The sequence below is a fragment of the Triplophysa rosa genome, linkage group LG3 (genome assembly GCF_024868665.1).
Source record: "Triplophysa rosa linkage group LG3, Trosa_1v2, whole genome shotgun sequence".
Taxonomy (NCBI): domain Eukaryota; kingdom Metazoa; phylum Chordata; class Actinopteri; order Cypriniformes; family Nemacheilidae; genus Triplophysa; species Triplophysa rosa.
The window spans coordinates 1,923,285-1,943,568 of record NC_079892.1 but is presented as its reverse complement, the minus strand read 5'-3'; the positions used below and the strand labels follow the sequence as shown (position 1 = coordinate 1,943,568).

At 38.1% G+C, this 20,284-nt stretch overlaps 1 protein-coding gene across 12 annotated transcripts in view; it reads left to right on the top strand.

The window, feature by feature from the left end:
- The window catches only part of spg11 (SPG11 vesicle trafficking associated, spatacsin), a 62,875-nt gene that overhangs the window by 16,421 nt on the left and 26,170 nt on the right, over positions 1–20,284 (top strand). For 7 of the 12 annotated variants that reach the window (XR_008962685.1, XM_057330290.1, XM_057330291.1 and 4 more), the window contains exons 5-7: positions 8,630–8,713; positions 13,237–13,426; positions 14,419–14,547. The gene's annotated coding sequence lies outside the window, so the exon portion shown is untranslated. Of the gene's footprint in view, positions 1–8,629; positions 8,714–9,674; positions 9,876–13,236; positions 13,427–14,418; positions 14,548–14,686; positions 14,740–20,284 lie in introns of those variants that run through there. The other 5 variants (XM_057330284.1, XM_057330282.1, XM_057330288.1 and 2 more) reach the window with 5 other exon arrangements.

Genomic DNA, 20,284 nt, shown 5'->3' with positions numbered 1-20,284 from the left:
ACGAAAGAATACTTTCTTACAAAATCACATTTATTCCATCATTTGTTCCTTATGAAGTGTGTGTCTTGTGTGTGTGTATACTTGTGTGTGCGTGTGTGCGTGTGTGTGTGTGTGTGCGTACGTGTGTGTGTGTGTGTGTGTGTGTGTGCGTGTGTGTGTGTGCGTGTGTGTACCTGTGTGCGTGTAGGTGTGTGCGTGTGTGCGTGTGTGTGTGTGTGTTCACTGTAGCATCAGATACTGTATCATGTCATGTGAGGTTTGGTGAAATAAATGCAGAGAAAAGCAGACAGCGATGCTTTATTACAGACAGCGATGCTGCGGAAATTTATTTATTCATTTGTGAAACGAGAGCGTCAGAATCCTGCAGGATTATACACACACGCTTAATCCTTCAGCTCTCAGTGTGTGTGTGGGGGGGTGCCTTGGCACATGTGTGTATTTGTGTATAAACCTGATGAATATGAATGGAAATGTCAGCGTTCAGTAGTCATAAGTGATTTGCTGAAAGTCAGATAATTAGACAGTAACCTCAGTTGAATAAGTGCTTACGTGTACGTATGTTGATCAGTTCAGGGCTGATGAAGATCATACAGAGGGATGTGTCGTGATGTCTGATGACACTAAAGCGAGATGTTAGGGGATGATTTTTAACTGCTTGTTTCACGACTGGAGTCTTGATTGAGTACTCGACTGTAAGTCTGTTCGTGTATCTCTTTCTTTTTGTCCGCCCCTCTCATCTCCCTCTCTCACATGCAGTACACTGAGAGTCATGTCGTGTCTTCTCATCATCAAGTGTCAACCACTGAGCATAACTTGTCTATTTTTTTAAGCCAGCGCACTCAAGGGGGGAAAAAAACGAGAGAGGGATGGATGAAAAGATAGAGATAGAGAGAGAGAGAGAGAGAGATGTATGAATAAAAGAGAGAGAGATGGATGAAAAGATAGAGAGAGAGAGAGATATGTATGAATAAAAGAGAGAGAGATGTATGAAAAGATAGAGAGAGAGAGAGATGTATGAATAAAAGAGAGAGAGGGATAGATGGATGAAGAGAGACAGAGAGAGAGAGAGAGAGAGAGAGGGAGATGTATGAATAAAAGAGAGAGAGGGATAGATGGATGAAGAGAGAGAGAGAGAGAGAGAGAGAGAGAGATGGATGAATAAAAGAGAGAGAGGGATAGATGGATGAAGAGAGAGAGAGAGAGAGAGAGAGAGAGAGAGATGGATGAATAAAAGAGAGAGAGGGATAGATGGATGAAGAGAGAGAGAGAGAGAGAGAGAGAGAGAGATGGATGAAAAGATAGAGAGAGAGAGAGCGGGATAGATGGATGAAGAGAGAGAGAGAGAGAGAGAGAGAGAGATGGATGAATAAAAGAGAGAGAGATGTATGAAGAGATGGAGAGAGAGAGGGATAAACAAAATGAAAGAAAGAGAGAGTTTAAGCAGTGATCAACACAATTAATATAGCTAATCACATTTTAGTGGCTTTTAAAGGCTTTTAAAGCTGCAGCGTGTCATTTCTTTTTAGGAATCTTCATTAGAAAAACTAGAAATGACAAATCTTTATGAATGACAGTTAAAGCTTCAGTCTCTGTCTTTAACAGATATTGTCACGTCTGATTTTAAACACTGACGCTCGCTGGTTTCTGCTTCTGTGCATTTACAGTCTGCCACGGTTGCCCTACTTCTCCAGATCATCTTTAGTGTAAGCATAAAAATTGTACTATCTGGAGATTTTCAGAGACAGATGAAGAAATATTCTCACTGTCCCTGCGTGCCTCCTTTGAGAACTCTGTTAAACCTTGAATCCAGCCGAAGCTTGTGTTTGGAAGCAGATCATTTCACTGTTTCTAACCTTCAGCCGAAACTCTTCCGATGTGACTTTGAATAAAGTTACAAACACTGCTTTTGAAAGATAAATAATATGTAGAACGAGCAGGAAATATTTGGGATAATATGTTTTAGGGCTGGGCAATAAAACGATAACGATATAGATCGACGATACACCTTTATCAATAACGATAGAAGAAAATGTTGGATATAACGCTAGCTCCAAACTTAAAGGGGTGAAGCTTAACATGGTCTACTTGTCATAAAACGACTAGGACGTATTACGTAGTATTTCTGTACTCGATACACTCCCCCAGCCTTCGGAAAAGCAGGCCCATGGCAAGGCGAAAGAAATAGCCCACCCACGCGTCAACCGACGAGCGATAGGAAGACCCGCCTACCATCAAGATTGGCTGCGCTGCTGATTACCAAAACACTTCATGGTAATACAGTTCAAATTGGGAAAATGTGAATAATACAGTGGTATAATTCAAATCACATTTTCTACTGGTTTTAAAGACTATTAACACATTTTACTTTTACTTCTACGACACTTTTCAGAACTCGCACGGAGTAATTTGCATTGCGTTTGTGTTTTAATGTAGCACATGTAAATGTAATTAATTTATAAGTATATAGTTCGCTTTGTTGTGAACTATTGAAAGTAGTTAACTGCCCTTTCTTTAAAACACTAAATTGGTTCTCAGGAAGCTCAAAACTGAAACTGTGTGTGGCATTGACAGTTTGTACTCTCGTACAATCACCACCCCAGCAAACAGAAATAAAACGCCCGAGTCAGGATTTCTGCTGAAAGCTTCTCATTTTCTGTTTTTATTCCAGTTTTTATTTGCGCCTTCGGGAAATATTGAAGCGCACACGTCTCATCTCAGACCCAGATCTGTTCTGTCAAAAACTTTTCTGCCTTCCAGACTCCATGCAAGTTGCTGATATACACATTTATATGTACATATATTTATCATCCAAACGTCTTGTGCTGTTGTGCCCGTCTGTCGCTGTACTGCTGCTTTATACATTGAGGTTTAAAAAGTGTGAAATGTTTTCTGGATCCCCATCTTAACAGAAAGTTGAATTCATATTTATTGGAAATGCGCTCGTGTGAAGAACAGACACACTGTAAAAAATGATTTGTTGTTTTTTGTTGTTAAAAACAACAAAAAAATAAGTTACCTTGTTGCCTTAAAATTTTAAGTTAGTTCAACTTAAAAATATTAGTTCACTTAATGAATTTGTTGCAAACTCGTTGTGTTGACTAATATTTTTAAGTTGAAGTAACATATTTTTTTAAGTTGAAACAACAAAAAAAACAAATCATTTTTTACAGTGCAGATTATTCGATAAAAAAGAGCCGTTTACCTTTTGCGTCGGCGAATGAACAAATGACTTTGAACTGTATCTGAAAATTGTATTTTATTATGAAGTTTGACCCTTGAATGGTTTTGGATGTTCATCACATTGTAAAAGACGCTTTCTTCTGAACTTGTCTGTCATTTTCAAGAAGGTTAAAGTGCGCATTTTTCTCCAATTGATTTTCTGAGTTTTTAGCGTTGTTGGCATTGGGGTGGTGGTAGAAATCATTGATGTGGAGTTTCGAGAAGCTCTGTTTGATGTACGATGTGCTCTGAAGGCTAAAACGCATCAATAGCAGGTTGATTTTGACGTTTGTGTTTTATTGAATAGACGCAGAAGCTGTCAGTAATGTTCACAGTCAACACAGGTATGGAGGGAGTAGAGCCTATACATGCTGTTCTTGCCTCTTCAAACACTTGTGAAACGACTTTCATCTGCAGAACACAAAAGAAGATATTTTGAGAAATGTCTTGGTGTGGTTTTGTGTTCATATAATGGAAGTCAATGTGGTTTAATGTAGTTTGGTTGTCAGCATTCTTTAAAATGTCTTCTTTTGTGTTCTGCAGAAGAAAGTCAAACAGGTTTGAAATGCATGAGATTCTATGATGATAATGAGGTTTTTTCATCCAACAGTCATTTCTGTTTACTGCATGTGTTGTGTCTGCTGTGTGTGTGATCAGGATCGTTCTGGTTAAACCTTCTTAAATTGAATTTGATTGGGAATGTTGAAAGAGCTGAAGAGGTGAATCATACACGACAGTGTCTCATGAATGGTGATTGTCTCTTGAGAAGATCCATAAAAAAATGGTTCCTCCCAGATGGATTAGATATAGAGTGGGTCATAGCGCACATGTACAAGCTTTTCTCTGAATAGACCGAAGATTTATTGTGCTTCTGGGTGAACATCCATCATGTGTTTGTGTCTCGGATATATTTCACCAAGATTAAATGAGCCACACCGTTCTTTACAAACTTCCACACCGTTCGCAAAGTTTTCAGAGACCATCAGCATTTCAGTGATGTTACGTCTGTTGACAGAGAGAGAGAAGAGACTGCATATATTCACCTTGAATAATAAGCAAATATGGCGCTATTATATCAAGTTGCTTGAAAGTTTAGAGTTGCTTGAAAGCTACAACTAGTTTGGAGAAAAACATGATGAAGTTCTAAAGATGTGTAATGTCGTTTCTTCTGTTGACACTGAAGAAGAAGATTTGGAACGATAACGTTGTCATCTATTGGTGTGGACACTTTTATATACATATCATTATGTTCTTTACGTCATCATTTTCTTATAAAAGCCAGGCATGGCCACCAGCTATTAGACTTCAAACATTCACAGTGTATTCTGAGTCCAAAATGAGCAACAGAATTTAGCAAATCTCATTTTGTGTTTTATTGAAGTCAAACAGGTTTGAAACTTCAATGAGAATAATTAGTCGATTGTTCTTCATAGTGAAAATAATGTCATTGGCGTTATTTGGTTTTTGTCATTCTGTGAAGACTTTGGTGTTTATTGAGCGTGAGTGAGTTATGAGTTCATGCTGAGCTCTTCTGTAATCCTCTTGTTGGGGTGTCGTTCTTATGGAAAACCAGCGAGGATTTTTGTTTTCTGCAGTACCTGTTTGGACTAGGAGTACACCAGAGGCATTATAGTTTTGTTTTCAGTTTAATTGTATATAAAGAAAAATTATATTTCGTGATTTCGTGACATCATTATTATTAGTCTTCCTTTGTGTTTGTCACAAGGTTTTGCAAATATCTAACCAATAAAAAGTATTAAAGTGCTTTTCAACCTGAAAAACCTTTACATGATGAAAAATGGAAAAGTTTTTCCTTTGCGTTTTTGAAAAGTTTCACGTACACATGACAGCGTTTATAAAAACGGTCTACATTTACACGGATCCAGGAAAACGGATGAAAACACTGTAGTATGCACACCAGGCCAGTGAGTGGCGACGTTGTTGTGTAAAGAACTGGGACGTGCCTTGGCACAGGCACAGTTACAAGCCAAACGTGCTTTTTAATAACGTTGGTCAACGTATATGTGTGTTTAATGTCTGGCGAATGTTAATAGTGTGTCTCCGCTGGTCTTATTGATGCAGTAAATCCACATTTTGCTGGGGAAACGTTAATACATAGTCGAGCAGCGAGAGCTCACAGTACGGGGAGCCGCCATATTGTTTTGGCTATTCGTCATCGTTTTCAGAAAGTTCCGTCTTGCAGTTTACATGGAAACGAAAACGGAGGCGTTTTCAAAAAGTTGCACTTTGAGACCCGTTTTCAGATCCCCCAAAACGCCGTTTCAGTCTAAATGAATGGCTAAAACGCATAAAAAGTTTTGCGTTTTCAGTTGAAAATGGCATCGTATAAATGGCCTCCGAGACACCCAGTGACTATTTTTAGCATTTTAACAATTTCGTTATGTCCTTTTGTCATTTCATTATTTATTTTTATGTTGATATATAAAATTAATTATTTTAGCTTTAACTTAGTTTTCCTGTGGCTCAGTGGTGAGAGAATGGCGCTAGCAACACCAAGGTCATGGGTTCGGTCCCAGGGGATTGTACACAGTCAGAAACAAATGTATAGTACAATGCAATGTATGTCGCTTTAGATAAAAGCGTCTGTCTGCCAAATGCAGAAATGAAATGAAAATGAAACTTAGTTTGTTTTCAGTTATTATTTTAGTCCCTCAACTTAAACGTATTTCAGTTTATTACTGAGGAAACACATTGCTGCTGCCTCAAATTTAACACAGTATACCAAGACATAAACATTGTGATCATTACGAAGAAATCTGATTTAAGTATTGAAGCTTTATAAAGATGTAACACATCGATTAAAGCTCTTCAGTTTATCTCTCTCTCTCTCTTACACACACACACAGATGTAATCTAAGCAACCGCCTGTTCCTCGAGTAAGTGAGATAAATCCACTGGCCTTTCTCTGTTCTTGAATTTTAAACAGTTGAAAGTGTTTGACTTGGACTGGGTGTTCTCCCCAAACATCTTCAGTCCATCAGAGAGAAACCTGTGAGTCCTCCATCAGAGGAGCAGGTGCTGAATGAGTTTGGAGACGCTCTCAGATGACCGGTACCATCTGTCTGTGATGCCCGTGTGTGTGCCAATCTAATGCTGGGTCCGGACAGCCTGTGTGCGTGTGTGTGTGTGTGTGTGTGTGTGTGTGTGTGTGCCAATCTAATGCTGGGTCTGGACAGCCTGTGTGTGTGTGTGTGTGTGTGTGTGTGTGTGTGTGTGTGTGTGTGTGTGTGTGTGTGTGTGTGTAACTGGTAGGAAACGGTTTCAAGTGATGACATAAACTAACGTTATTAGGCATGCACACTTTTGTGACCCCAATTCCGGTACACATTCACAAACAATAGAGTGCCTGTAGATTTGTTCTAATAACAAGCAAACGAAACCGAAGAGAAGCGTTACTTGGCTAAACTTGTCTATCCAATATTTTGATTTTAGACTTCGATACCAAGCTCACCCGCTAGATGTCGGTTTGTTTAAAGACAACAGGACCCATTCAACAAATTGTTATTTAATAAAATGAACATACTACAGAATTAAACAAATCGTTTGTTTAATACAAATAATATTATACAAAAAATCATAAATTAATATTAACATAAATAAAATAAAAAAAACATATTTTTATCTTATTTATATATTATCAGACACTAGCCATGCACAAACAGTATATTGCGTTTGCTGCTGGTCTCCATGGTGACCGTATGAAGACGTTTAATATGCAGATGATGAAGGATGATATGTCCCAAATCACAGTATGCTGAAATGAGTATTCTCAAAGTATGAGTTTGGAGAAACTCGGTGAAAATGCAAAGTGTGAATCCATGGACACTTAATGGCTGATATTACCCACAACTCACCGCGAGAGGGCGGAGTTAAATGACGCTACACTGCATTAGTCAAATTAAATCAAAGATGCTTCGCTACATTAATGAATGTAAGTATAGAGTAAACATTACGTACAAAATAATTAATGAAAAAATACTTCAATGCAAGGATTTTGATGTTCGTGACAGTTAAGGAGTGTCGTCTAGGCAACAACGGCCACTCCCGCTTGGCTTTAGTATGTTCCAGTGTGTGCGTAAAGTACAGTTTTGCTACGCACTAAAATATACTATGTTGTTTTTGTTATTAGACTCCGAATAAAGTGAACAAACACCATGAACGTGTCATAAGGCATCTTCTGATGTTTGCGACGAACAGATGTTTGGTATGAAGTGAAAGCTGTGTGTTCAGATTAAACTGAGCTGTCGTCATTGACAGTAACACAGAGAACTGGAGAGGAGAAAGTGTTCTGAGCAGATTTTCAGTGATGGTGATGTAAAGTTTCTTCTGTTTCTCGCACTGAACTTGTTTTTTACTCGTTCTTCTGTAACTTATTGAGAAGTTTTGCTTTAGTGTTCAGCAGAGGAGAGGGAGTCATGAGGGTTTGCATTTTAAAACGAGGTCGGGTAATGAAGGACGTGTTCGGTCCTTCAATGTGTTCCCTGTCCCTTAAGTGTGTGGACCTTCGCTTCTATTTCATGAATAAGAAATTCAATCCTCGCAGCCTAAAACCGTTTTCCATTTTCCTTTGGAGACAAGCTGAACTATCACAGCGTCTGGATGCAAAGGTTGTGTGTAGTTATGTTGCCGGTAGTTGTGTTTGGCTTAAACAGTGAATTTCAGTGTATTATTGCTTCAATAAGACTCCATTTTTAATCTGCTACCCCTAGAAACCTTGTATAGCTTTTCCAACTAAGAAAATCAAACATTCTCCTTTCAATGACTTCGATTTCTTTGCGGACGCTGCTGTATTTGAGATCATGTCAGGACAGTGTCTCTTGCTGATCTCTGCTGTGGTTTGTTCTCTTTGCAAGCGCTGAGCTTCAATGATGAAGACAATTCACCGCTTCAGTCCCGCATCCATTCCAACCCAATTGACTTTCTGTGCATGTTATTAAAACTTTTCTCGTGTGAGGTGATTCCAGTTCACCAGATTCTGCAGAAGTACACAGGGAATAATGAGAAATAATGAAAACCAACAGGGCTTTGGAGAGAAACGTGTATGCCGTAACCTCACTAATGTCGGGCGTCTTAGTTGTATGACATGAATTTAAATGAAATGGATATTTCCGCAGAGCCAAGAAGAGTTGAGCTTTACACATTTGAAACATGGATGGACACTGCATTAAAACCCAGATGCATGATGGGAAGGGCTGAAATATACTAAAAGCTGTGAGACGTTTTACGTGGTTGATTATATAATATTCAATATTTATAATATAATTCTAAAGTTTGTCTTGTACATTACTGTAGAATTTTGACTCGTACATGTAGATTTTTTTTGTGCCGTATTTGTTTGTGTTTTGAACTATTTAATCACCAAAGACATTTTCTTATGTCTTATAAACAGATCTGGAGGGTCTCCAGGGCTCCGACTGTCTGTCCTGTCCTCACAGATGAGTCGTGATGAATGCAGAAGATCCTTACAGATCAAGTAACACTTTATTTTTTACATTTTATTTTATGATTTTTCTTTTGAGTGGGCGACCTTGGGTCACCATAACCAAATAGTCATGATGTTTGAAATTGAGGCATTTTCCAGACGCTATTGTGATTTATTCTGTTTTTACTGAACTACTGACTTAAATACTGAATGGCCGAGTATTCAGGTCAAGTTTTCATATAGAGAATGTCAAGTGAGTTGTGAAAAGATGTGAATTATTAAAGATGAAAAAACATGAAAAAATGTGACAGGTGCACAAGATGTTTACTAAATGTCATTTAAAATGATAAACATGCTTATAAAAATGTGCTTTTATTTTGTAAAATGATTAACATACTTAAACAATTATGCATTTGTAAGATAATAAACAGTTGTACAAATTTTTATTTTACAAAATTATGAACATTGTTTTGAAAAAGTGTGCTTTTATTTTGTAAAATGATAAACATAGTTATAAAAATATGCATTTATTTTGCAAAATTATAAACATAGTTATAAATATGCATTTATTTTGCAAAATGATCAACATAGTTATAAAGAATTATGCATTTATTTTGTAAATAGATAAACATATTTATAAAATATGTATTTAATTTGTAAAATGATAAACATAGTTATAAAAATGTGCACTTATTTTGCTAAATTAATAACACTGTTATAAGGAATTATGCATTTATTTTGTAAAGTAAAAAATGATGCACTTCGCTGTATATTATGTATTGTTTTTTTATAAACGTATATATTTTGTGTAATATAATGAAGTGTTAGTTATTTAATTTGATATTTGTAAGATAATGTTTGACTGATAGTCCATTCTGACAAGAATATAGAAATGCTTAAGTCGAAGTAAAATTCAAAGATTATCTGTGACCTTTACCTCGAATGGTCCCCTTAGAACCTTGTATTTCTCTTCTGGCTCTCAGTAGTGATCTCTGCTCCTGCTGTGCTTCACCTCACAGGGTTACAATAAAGCTTGTCCTTGTGCAAAGAAAATGTGTGTATCCACTATCCAGACTTACTGTACATTAAGAAGACACGCTAAAGAAAAACAGAAGGATAAAAGCTGTTGTAACTCTGAAAGGTCTCGCTGTGCCCTTCACCGCCCTCAAAGAAATGTTCATCCAATGAATTCCAGACCAGAGGGGACATTTAAGTAAGCACAGCAACCACTGAAAACACCCTAGCAACCACACTGCATTGGCCTGGCAACCTTCCATCATGCACACACGTTTTCTTCATAAAGTTTCATTTTAACAGATTTGATGGTGTCAAGGCATTAGATCTCTGTCTAAAGCATTCAAAGAAGTTTGAAGTTGTTTCTAGACATGATGAATTAAATACAGGCAATATGTCCACTCCACATCATGTCATTAGTGTTTTATTTAGCACCTGCTGATGATGTGATTTGTCTTTGCTCAGCATCGGTGACAGTGTCATGAAGACATCACTGTGGTGTTTCTGCATCATTGAAGTGACGTTTTAAAAGCCATTAGAGCCGCCGATGGTCTGTGATGTTTCCTGCTACGGTTCACTTCACATTCATGTTTTTAAACTCTTGACATCTTCAAATCAAGATGGACTGTTTTTTTAAAGATGAAGTCCAGAGCGTTTGCATCTATATCGCCATCTCTGTTTGAAATGTAGAATTGCAGGTTACTTTGTGCTTATCTTTATGTGAGTTGCAGTCAAAATTTTCTGCAAAATCATACCTGGCGACTCGGCTTATAAACTTTGATAATTATAAGCTTATCGATTGTTTTATGTTCTTGCTCAATAACTAAAAACTTGAATTACTAAAATCCAGTAGTTAGTTTGAATTTGTTATGAAGGAAATGATTTTAAGTAGTTTTCTCTTACGTTGTACGAATGAAATGTCTAAGGCTAATATTTAAATCTATTATTTTTAAAGATAGTCACAGAGAATTATAATTGATGGCATGTACAGTTTTTATGGTTTTTAAGTTTTTTAATTCTTCATGGGAAAAATGATGTACTTTTTCAAAATTAAAAACATGAGAAATATTTTGAAAGCATCTTTTAATGTTTGAGTCACTGCAGACAGCTTGACCTGTAACTTCTGTCATTTCTCTCAATTCAGTGATTTAATCAGCTAAAATGAGTCATTTCAAAGTCAAAAAGTCAAAGCTCAGTGCTGTAGTCTGAAAATAGTGAAAAGCATCCAGACGTCTCGTTTTTTTAATCATGTCAACATGTTGAAAGGTGTTTAGCGTCTTCAACAGAACCAACACCAGATTTGTTTTCCATGAACTGAGTAAAACAGAAGTACTTTGGACATTCACACCGTGTCTTGAAAAAAAGTATGATTTTATAGCGGAGTCTAGAATATTATTCAGTAATAGGACCAACATTTTGTGTTTTCCTTTTCCTGTCAAGATCTGGCAGAAGAACCCAAGCGCAGGCAGGCAGTGACGGGGTTAACGAAAAACAATACTTTATTTATTAACAAAAACACAACCAAAACACCCACAATGGGGAAAAACTAAACTGAGAACAACTACCATCAAACAAAGACTTCCCACGTGGGGGCAAAACAAAAAGACAGGAACAAAATAAACTAACTATAAAGCAACAACACAACGTCTTAACAAACAGCACGACAGGGTAGAACACAAAAACTCACAGAAACCCGAGGACCATAGTACAGTACATACAACGTACACGCACAGAACGCAAACAGTACAATACACGAGCACAGGACAAAGAAACAAGAGGGTATAAATAGAGAAGACAAACGAGGGATAACGAGCAGGGCAGGTGTAGAACATCAAACACTTAGGGAAGGATAACGAGGAAACGAGATGGCGGGAACAGAGACAAGACACTGGAAAAACACATGAGGTAAAAACATAAACATCTCATGGCCTTCCCACATAAAACCCAAGGACTCTGCCCCGATCCCACCACACGACTAGAATTTCATAAACAAGACGGTGGGACCGTGACATTTCCAGTAAAACATCCATAAAACAACATCCTTTTTTACTAAAGAAGCAAAACTGCGTGGGATATCACAGTAAGATTGTGTTGTATAGATTCTATAGTGAGTTTATAGAGGAGTCTTCATCTCTCAGTCTGTTAAAGATGCAAAGCGTCCAGCGAGCGGGGTTGACACTTCAGGGCACATTAAAATCTCCCTCGCCTTCTTTTATTCAGCAGAAGAGAACAGTGGTGTGCTTTTTCCACCGTACACGCCCTTAAATGAACTCAAGGCTTTAATTCTGAGTCTTTCCTTTGATCACACAGTTTAGCTTCTGGTTTCATCGATACGGTTTTATGAGAGTAAGAACTGAAGGTTGTTCTGCTACTCTGAGAGTGTTAGCAGGGCTGAAGACATGGATCGGTCTTTTATTATTTGTATTTATTTATTATAAATTTGGCTCCATGTTTAATCACCATTGAAAATTGAGTGAAATTGGCTGAGGGGGTTTGCGTGATGTAACAGATTAAAATTGAGCTTTTATTTAAATCGTTCATTTGTTTGAAGTGCAAAGTTATTTGTACTTTGATCAACTCACTCTTCCTCAAATTGGATAGAATCAATTAGGTACAATTTTTGCTTTAAATAAGATAAATTGAACATTATACATTTTTGTGGTAATTAACGTTATGAACAATTTCTGAAGTTCTAAACAATGAGAAGTTTGTTCATCTTATTCAAACATAAGAGTATACAAAACCTAACCGCTTACCTCACTTCCAGAATCCCCGCCCATCTGATGATGCCGTTTGTATTTAAAGGATCAAATCAGATCTTTATTAGATTATATAAACAGGTTCTTATATAAACATTCTTAACGGGATAGTTCACTCAAAAATAAAAGTCATTTCTTCCTCCTCACGTGGATGTAAATCTGTATGTGACTCTTTCTTCAGTGGAACACAAAAGGAGATATTTTGAGAAATGTCTCAGTGGTTTTGTTTATACAATGGAAGTCTTTAAATTGTCTTCTTTTGTGTTCTGTAGCAGTCATAAGGGTTTGGAATGACATGACGGGGAACAAATGATGAAAGAACTGTTTTTTAAGAGAAGGATGGACAGAATCTGTCTCCTCCAGATAAGCACTCAGAATCAGACGCGTGGTAAATTACAGGGTAAGAGCCGAGCGAGATGAAACACACAGACAGCGTCGGATAAGACATCAGCAGGGGTCTGAGGGCGTAGAGATGGAGAAACACCAACCATCTGACATTAGCAGTTATGTGCGGAATGAGAATAAAGTGTGAATCACTGAGAGAAGCAAAATGTTCTCCTGGTTCTCTAAATGCTTGTGCAAACTCTGATCATTTTCTGATCAACTGTTGATCATTTTGAACAAATCATTCTAAAACTTCCCAAGGTATTGTGTGGTTGTTCTGGTGCAACTTTACAAAATGTAACCAAATGCATGGAAAGATAGAGCGAAAGCATTTTAGATCAGATTGTTGCTGCTATCATGCAAAAGTAATTTCATTGTAAAACCTGGCGCTGATGTCTTTCACTTTCTTTTGTGCAGGAGCTCCAGCTGAATGATCCTGAAATCCTGCAGCGTGTCTGCAATTTCACCTGGTGGATGATGAAACGGACACAAAATCCCACAGACTGACGCAGAAGGATGAACGTGAGTCATAGAGAGCAGAATATCACAGATACGCGTTTGACCTGGGACGACCTTTGGGCTTTAAGCACCACCACAGAAATTGAAGGTGAGATGGCAGACCGCCAAAGACTGTGTCGCCAGTCTCTCGCTACAAGAGAATGCGTTCCTAGCTTTGGTTGTCCTAGAAACATTTATAAATGTGAAACGTGAGCTCCGCTGCTCTACTCCTATTGGTAGTCGCTCCCGAAAGTAGCACATCATTTGCATGAAGTTGAGCAAATCTCAACTTTGTCGAGTCGCTAGACATGCCCACTTCCTGTCACTGTCGCTCGTGCCGTTGGATGTCGCTAGGCTACCATTGAAATGAATGGCATTGCTTTGTCGCTGGGTGGCGCTGGCCATCTGAACATGGCGTTACTTATTTTCTTTACACAATGCAGTTAGTAAGGTTTCTGTAATGTTCCATGCCATTTCCATCTGCCACAGAAAAATGAAAGGAAATTCTCCAAATGAGAACATTGAGATTTTAATGAGGCCTAAAGAGACACGAATGAGCCCAGTCACTTCCTGTTACAACTTTCCCTTTTTGGCTGCATAACAGAATTGTGAATGGTTGTCGTGTTTCGTTGATCTCGTCCTGTCAAACCCCTCTGAATCCGAAACGTGGGGTGAGATCTGAAAGCACTGTCAGAAATTACATTCTGAGAACATGAGAGACTGAATTCTGCCTTGAGAGACTGGCTGACCTGTTGTGTGGGATTGAGGGCTGATATCTGTATCCAGACTGCTGTCTGGGACCTCTCAATGATCCACTCCCACAGATACTCATGACGCTCGACATGCAGAAGCGTGTGTATCTATCAAGAGTACTCTAGGAAAACACAGCTGATGGTTTTGACCTTTTCTAGGTCAAGTATGAAGTTCTACATGTACAGTATGTGCTTTTTCACATACTTTATATTTCCCTAAAGCAGTCATGAATTAATGTATATGTAAAAAATGTGTTACCATGGTGACCATTATCACTGATGCTGCAATCACAATGATTTTCATGGCATCATTTCAGAGGAATATTTCCTGTCTTCTGCTTTTTTTCAGTTTGTACTGAATTGAATGGGAGAGAAAAATCCATCAAAATAAAACTGCGGCTCAGATGGTAAAGATCTTAATTTGCGTAAATGACATGATCTCTGGACACCGACATTCAACACAGATTACCCTGCACAGGTGAGCTGTCAGTCATACCCCGTAACTAAGACAACAGATTTTACATACAGTATAAAGTGCTGTTTGTGTGGCATAGATGAAATGATCTGTTTGATAATCACCTTCTGTTAATCACCTCATCCTTCTGGCGACCCCTCAGGACTATGGGTGTCTCTGGAACGGCACTACAAGGGTTCGAGTCTTGCCTCTCAGGTAGGTCATTTAGAGTGTCCTGGAGAGGCGAGGTCTCTGAGTCCCAACATCCTAAAACCGGGGTACCTCAGGGTGCAGTGCTTGGACCACTGCTCCTTTCTATATACATGAACCCTAGGTTCTGTCATTCGGAAACACGTCTTTTCCTACCACTGCTATGTGGATGACACAACTTTTTTGGCACTTGGCTTCGTATACTGCAATAGGCTTACTGAGACCAGTTTTATTGCACTTATGCACTGCTGTCATTGTGTTGTTCTAATTGCTTCTGTTGTTCAGAAAGCGTCTGCTTGATGACTAAATGTAAATTTGATAACTTGTATAATTGTTTTCTTAGATGCCAAAGAGATTAAATGGGAAGTAAATCAAATTTCGAAGATGTTTCTTTACAAAATGTCACTTCAAACTGAGCTCAGATTTGTCAAGTCTGCAATTAACAGTCAATATTATTGAAGATCTCAATATGAACTCAAACATTTCTCATCAGATTGACCCAAATCCAGATGATTTTACCTCTACAATCTACATTCATTTTACACCTCCAGACTCTTCATGGATTAGTATTTCTCTGAAACAGTTTGAGGAGAATCCTCTCATGTCATTAGTCTCAGAAACAGGCAGTAATTTACTTCACTTTGATTTTATTGTGGTCACGCTTTGAGTTTTAGAGGATAAATCGCCTCAGCCCATCCCCATACAAACGTTGTTTACACAGATTGTATTTGTTTCGTCGGCTGTGAAGTTAAAGAATTATGCCGACAAAAGTTCCGTTTTTCTCCGTTTTTTAAATTGGTTTGATCTGCATACAAAACTACTTTCTGTTGAACTGCAATGAAAGACAAATGTGTCTCATTAGTCACTGTTCTGCTCCTGGAGCAAAAAACACATTTAAATACAAAAAGAGCTCCAGCAGACTAAAGGCTGGAAGTGTGACTGAAGCGTCTGTGCTTGAATGTAACCTGTTCAACACTCGCTGACTGATTTCTCACTTCTGATATCCTGCTGTGATTTATATTAACTTGAAGGACGGGTGTCTTTTAGCCACACTGCCTTCTGACTGACCCAAACACACACACCCAAGAAATAGTATACTTCAAGTTCATTTTATTATGTATACTTAAAGGTGCAATGTGTGAGATCAAGTGCGATATAATATACATAACTAACTATATTTAGTGTGACTTTTCCAGATATTAATGAATCATTCAGAATTCATTCAGAGTCTGGACCCCCCAAACCTTCGGGATGTTTGACCCTCATCTACCCACAGAGAGGCTCGATTCTCTCTTGACTTCTACAGCATGACGCTTCAATAATTACCCACCCCGACCCAAAGCGGTATGTTTTATAGATTTTTTTCAGGCAGTCAGATAAATGTCCTCCACACAGCTTTCCATCTTCAAAGAGAATTATTCTGTTACAAGCTTTACATAAACATGTTTCTGAACGAATTAGTTGACAGAAATCCATTACAAGACTTTTGAATGTTGGAACGACTCAGAGGGGGAAATCCACACAGCATCACGTCTCAAAAGAGATGCTCACAGTTATTCATTTCAGACACTTGGTTCTGTTATGGTTTGCGGGGATCGGGTTAAAATGAAAGGAATTCGAAAGGAACATTGTGTCCGTAACTATTACTAACATTTGCATTTTAGATGCAATTATGACGAAAACAGAAGGTGCGGTGGTTACTTGTTCATTATTAGCTAGACTGCTGCTCACCCAAAAATAAACATTCTGTCATCATTTATTCAAGCTCATGTCAAACCTGTATGAGTTTCTTTCTTCTGTAAAACACAAAAGAAGATATTTTGATATTTGACATTGATAATCAAACTCAACTCCATTGACTTCAGTTATATGAACACAAAACCACTGAGACATTTCTCAAAATCTCTTCTTTTGTGTTCCGCCGAAGTTGGAGTCATATACAGGTTTTGAACGCCATGATGATAGATAAATGATGACAGAATTTGTACCTCATTTGTAAGTCGCTTTGAATAAAATCCTCTGCTAAATGACTAAATGTAAATGATGCAGCTCAGCCTCCCTTGTTGCCAAGCTGACAGACTGTCACTAACGTATCACCATGGCAACGCAAATCAAACGGCTGACCTCAGTGCTGCCTCAAACACGTGGAATTAAAGGAGCGAAATCTATTTGTGTGACCTGATATTTCCGTCAGTGACCTCAGATCAGAATTCCAGATGAGGACCAGAAGATACATGAGTCGAGGGATGCTTTTAGTTTTACAGACCTGGAGGACATCACACAGGTGTTATATGCGTCACGTGCAAAAAAAATATTTCCCTGCTTTCTTGCATTTTTAAATAAGATATTTAGCTCTCTTTTGTAAACATGAAGTATGTTTCTGGTGTAATTTAACACATCGCAAATGTTAATAACCTGTGGCCACAGAAATCAAAACAGCCCCTTTGCTCTTTCATTTTGCAACAGGAAAATAGAACATGCAACAAAGAGATTTTCTCTGACACGCTGTTTCAAACCTGCGCTTTTGAAGTGTGAATGAGTTTGATCCTCCGCACCTAAACAACCCCAGGGCCAACACATCTTTATTCGCCTTCAAACATCACACCAGACTTTCATACCAATGAAATGAGAGCGGCTCTCTGTAGGACTGCATTGTTCCTGAGATTCCTACGGGACATATTGAGATCTTCAATAATATTGACGGCCCATTTAACCGTCACTTCTGAGAAGATTTGTGTCATTTCCATCTCTGCATTTAGCAAGAGATCTTTGGTGGTTGTTGACTGAAGTGTGACTCGTGGAGAAACGGAGACGTGTTGTGATGTGAGAGTTTAATGATGCGTGTTTAACAAACAAACCAAAAGCTTGTTTTCGTGGAAATAACAGATGTTGTGGTGATGTCTTTTGATGTATTTCTGTTTTTCTGGAGATCCAACTCTGTCAGATGAATTTTAAGAAGAATGTTTCGGGTTTAGTGATGTCACGAGTCGCATTCATCCACAGCCGCTGAGTGATAATCACAAAATATTTATAATTATTTGTCTGGTAAAATAAATGAAACAACTGTGAATATAGATTTTCATGGCTCTGTAATTGGCCACTGTTCCCAATTTATCATCAAATTCAATACTTTCACTCAACTTTTGGCTTTCATTTAAAGTTAAAAATGATTCACCCAGGCGCAGGTTATTTGAGTTCAGTTATAAATATCTGCCGAGAGCATTAATGAAAACACGTCTGGAACCATAAAGTGGATGTTTTCTGTATTACAGGTGAAGGCAGTAGCGCTGAAATTCAACAGCGCCTTTGTTGTACCAGACAAACATCTAAAATAAATACAGCACCTCCTGAAACACACAAATCTAAAATATCTTATATCAGAAGATACCTTATCATCTTTATTTTAGGTTTTGTAGACCGCTAAATTTAACAGCTATGTGTTAATAAAATGAATAAATGTGCAGGGATTATCGCATCCCCTGAGGTCTCATGAGCTAAAATCACAACTGATGTTGTGTGTGTGTGTGTGTGTGCGTGTGTGTGTGCGTGTGTGTGTGTGTGTGTGTGTGTGTGTGTGTGTGTTTCTAATGAAGGTTTTTTACACTGTGACCCATGAAGCCGCTTCATTTCACAGCTGGCATTTCCAATGACATTTGTTGAGTTTTTGGAGGATTATTTGGGGTAAATGCCAGAAGTTTCATTGATGCTGCTGAGATATTTGTTATGTTGGGAGGAGTTTTACACATGCGGATGAATCTTAATGTGACACGCTGAGCTCTTGTTTAGTTAATGACAGCCACGCGCGCACACAGAAAACGTGTGGCGCTGCAGTTCTGTGCAGACGTGCATGTGTGTCATTAAAGAGGGCAGAAAATCACTGCATTATACATCACATGAGAACTCAAAGCTCACGCCTCTGATGTGGAAATAGCTAGTATTTTTGGCCAGAAGTTGCATGATTTTGTAGCCTGATCTGAGACACGGATTGTATTGTACTAATGTAATTTATATAAAAGAATGACGTTTCATTGCAGTAAATTTGATGTTGTGTCATTATGCAAATGAGCTTAAAAGCACAATATAATGAACCATCTTCATAATCACACAGAATCTCTCTCATGAGAGAGCCACAGAATGTTTTCCTTAACCAAACACAAGCCTATTTCCATACAAAAAGCTGAACGTTTGCTTCGTGCATTATTTCTGTTGTCCTCACCAGAGGTGCACCAGAGTCATGAATGATGGGGAGAGAGAGACGACACCGTGCATATACAAAACCAAACACCCTCCACTCATTTCAAATGCAATATCATACTCTGATTTTGAGAATTTGCTGTCAGGAATATAAATATTTTCTAGAAGCTCTTACCACACGCAGACTGTGTACGACATGGTCACGGTTAATAAAGCAAACCTGTGGCAAACACTGAGCATGTCCATTACATATTCATAGACACAAGCACTCAAGTGAGTGACACAAATCTTCAAACAACAGTGTGCCTGTTGAACATGAACCAAACATTGATTCTAAGTCTCTCATTTGATGTACATACAGTACCGATTGGCTGTGGAATTCATTAAAGATAGCAAATGCTTTCAACACGATATCAAAATGAACCCTTACCTGAACTAAAATGCTTTAAAAGCTAAAATCCAGACAATTCAGATTTGATGTTGTAAATGTATGAAATGTAAAAATGCATTTGTACGAAATAATGCCGGATTGTCATGAGATTGTGTGGAATTGAAGCCTGCAGAGTTGATTTGTGCACAGGTCTGCCAGCTCATTAAAATTCATCGTCTGTCTTGCGTGATAATGTGAATCTGTGTTTTTAATTACAAATTATTACATGTGTATCAGGTTCTGTTCATCTGATTTAAAGGGACAGTTCACCCAAAAACTGAATTGACTCCCATAGTATTTATTTACCCTATGGCAGTAAATGGGGGATGGGATCTGTTTGGTTACTGACATTCTTCCAAATATCTTCCTTTGTGTTTAGCAGAACAAAGTCATTTATACAAGTTTGAACTATCCCTTTAACTTTTAGGAGTACAGTAGTACAGTATATCGGTTGCCTCAAAGCTAAATCTCCATCACAATGATTACTTCAGCTGAGAATACTAAACGCATTAAATTAGCAAAACTATTTCACGTTAAAACACTGTAAAAATGTAATATGTAATATTCTTTGCTTATAACTGTGTAATTGCATTCTCGTATGATTTATAGCACACACACACACACTGTGCTTCGGGATTATTTCTGAGCTGTCAGGGTTTTGTAAATGAGAATCTATTCGCAGGCGGCTGTCAAAGGCTCAATTAGAAAAATTTGTATTCAGATTGCAGACGTACCAAAGGAGCGGATCTGGTTAAACCAAGTAATGCTTTAGAGAGGCTTATCAAGTGAAAGTGTTTCGTGGCCACCTGTGGATGCCAAGTGTCTGCCAGTCCTCATTATTTATCCCCAGTGTTTGAGTCTATAAAACGATTTGACCATTAAAAGAACATTCTGTGAAGATCTCAAGGCTTTGAAATACTCGGCTTG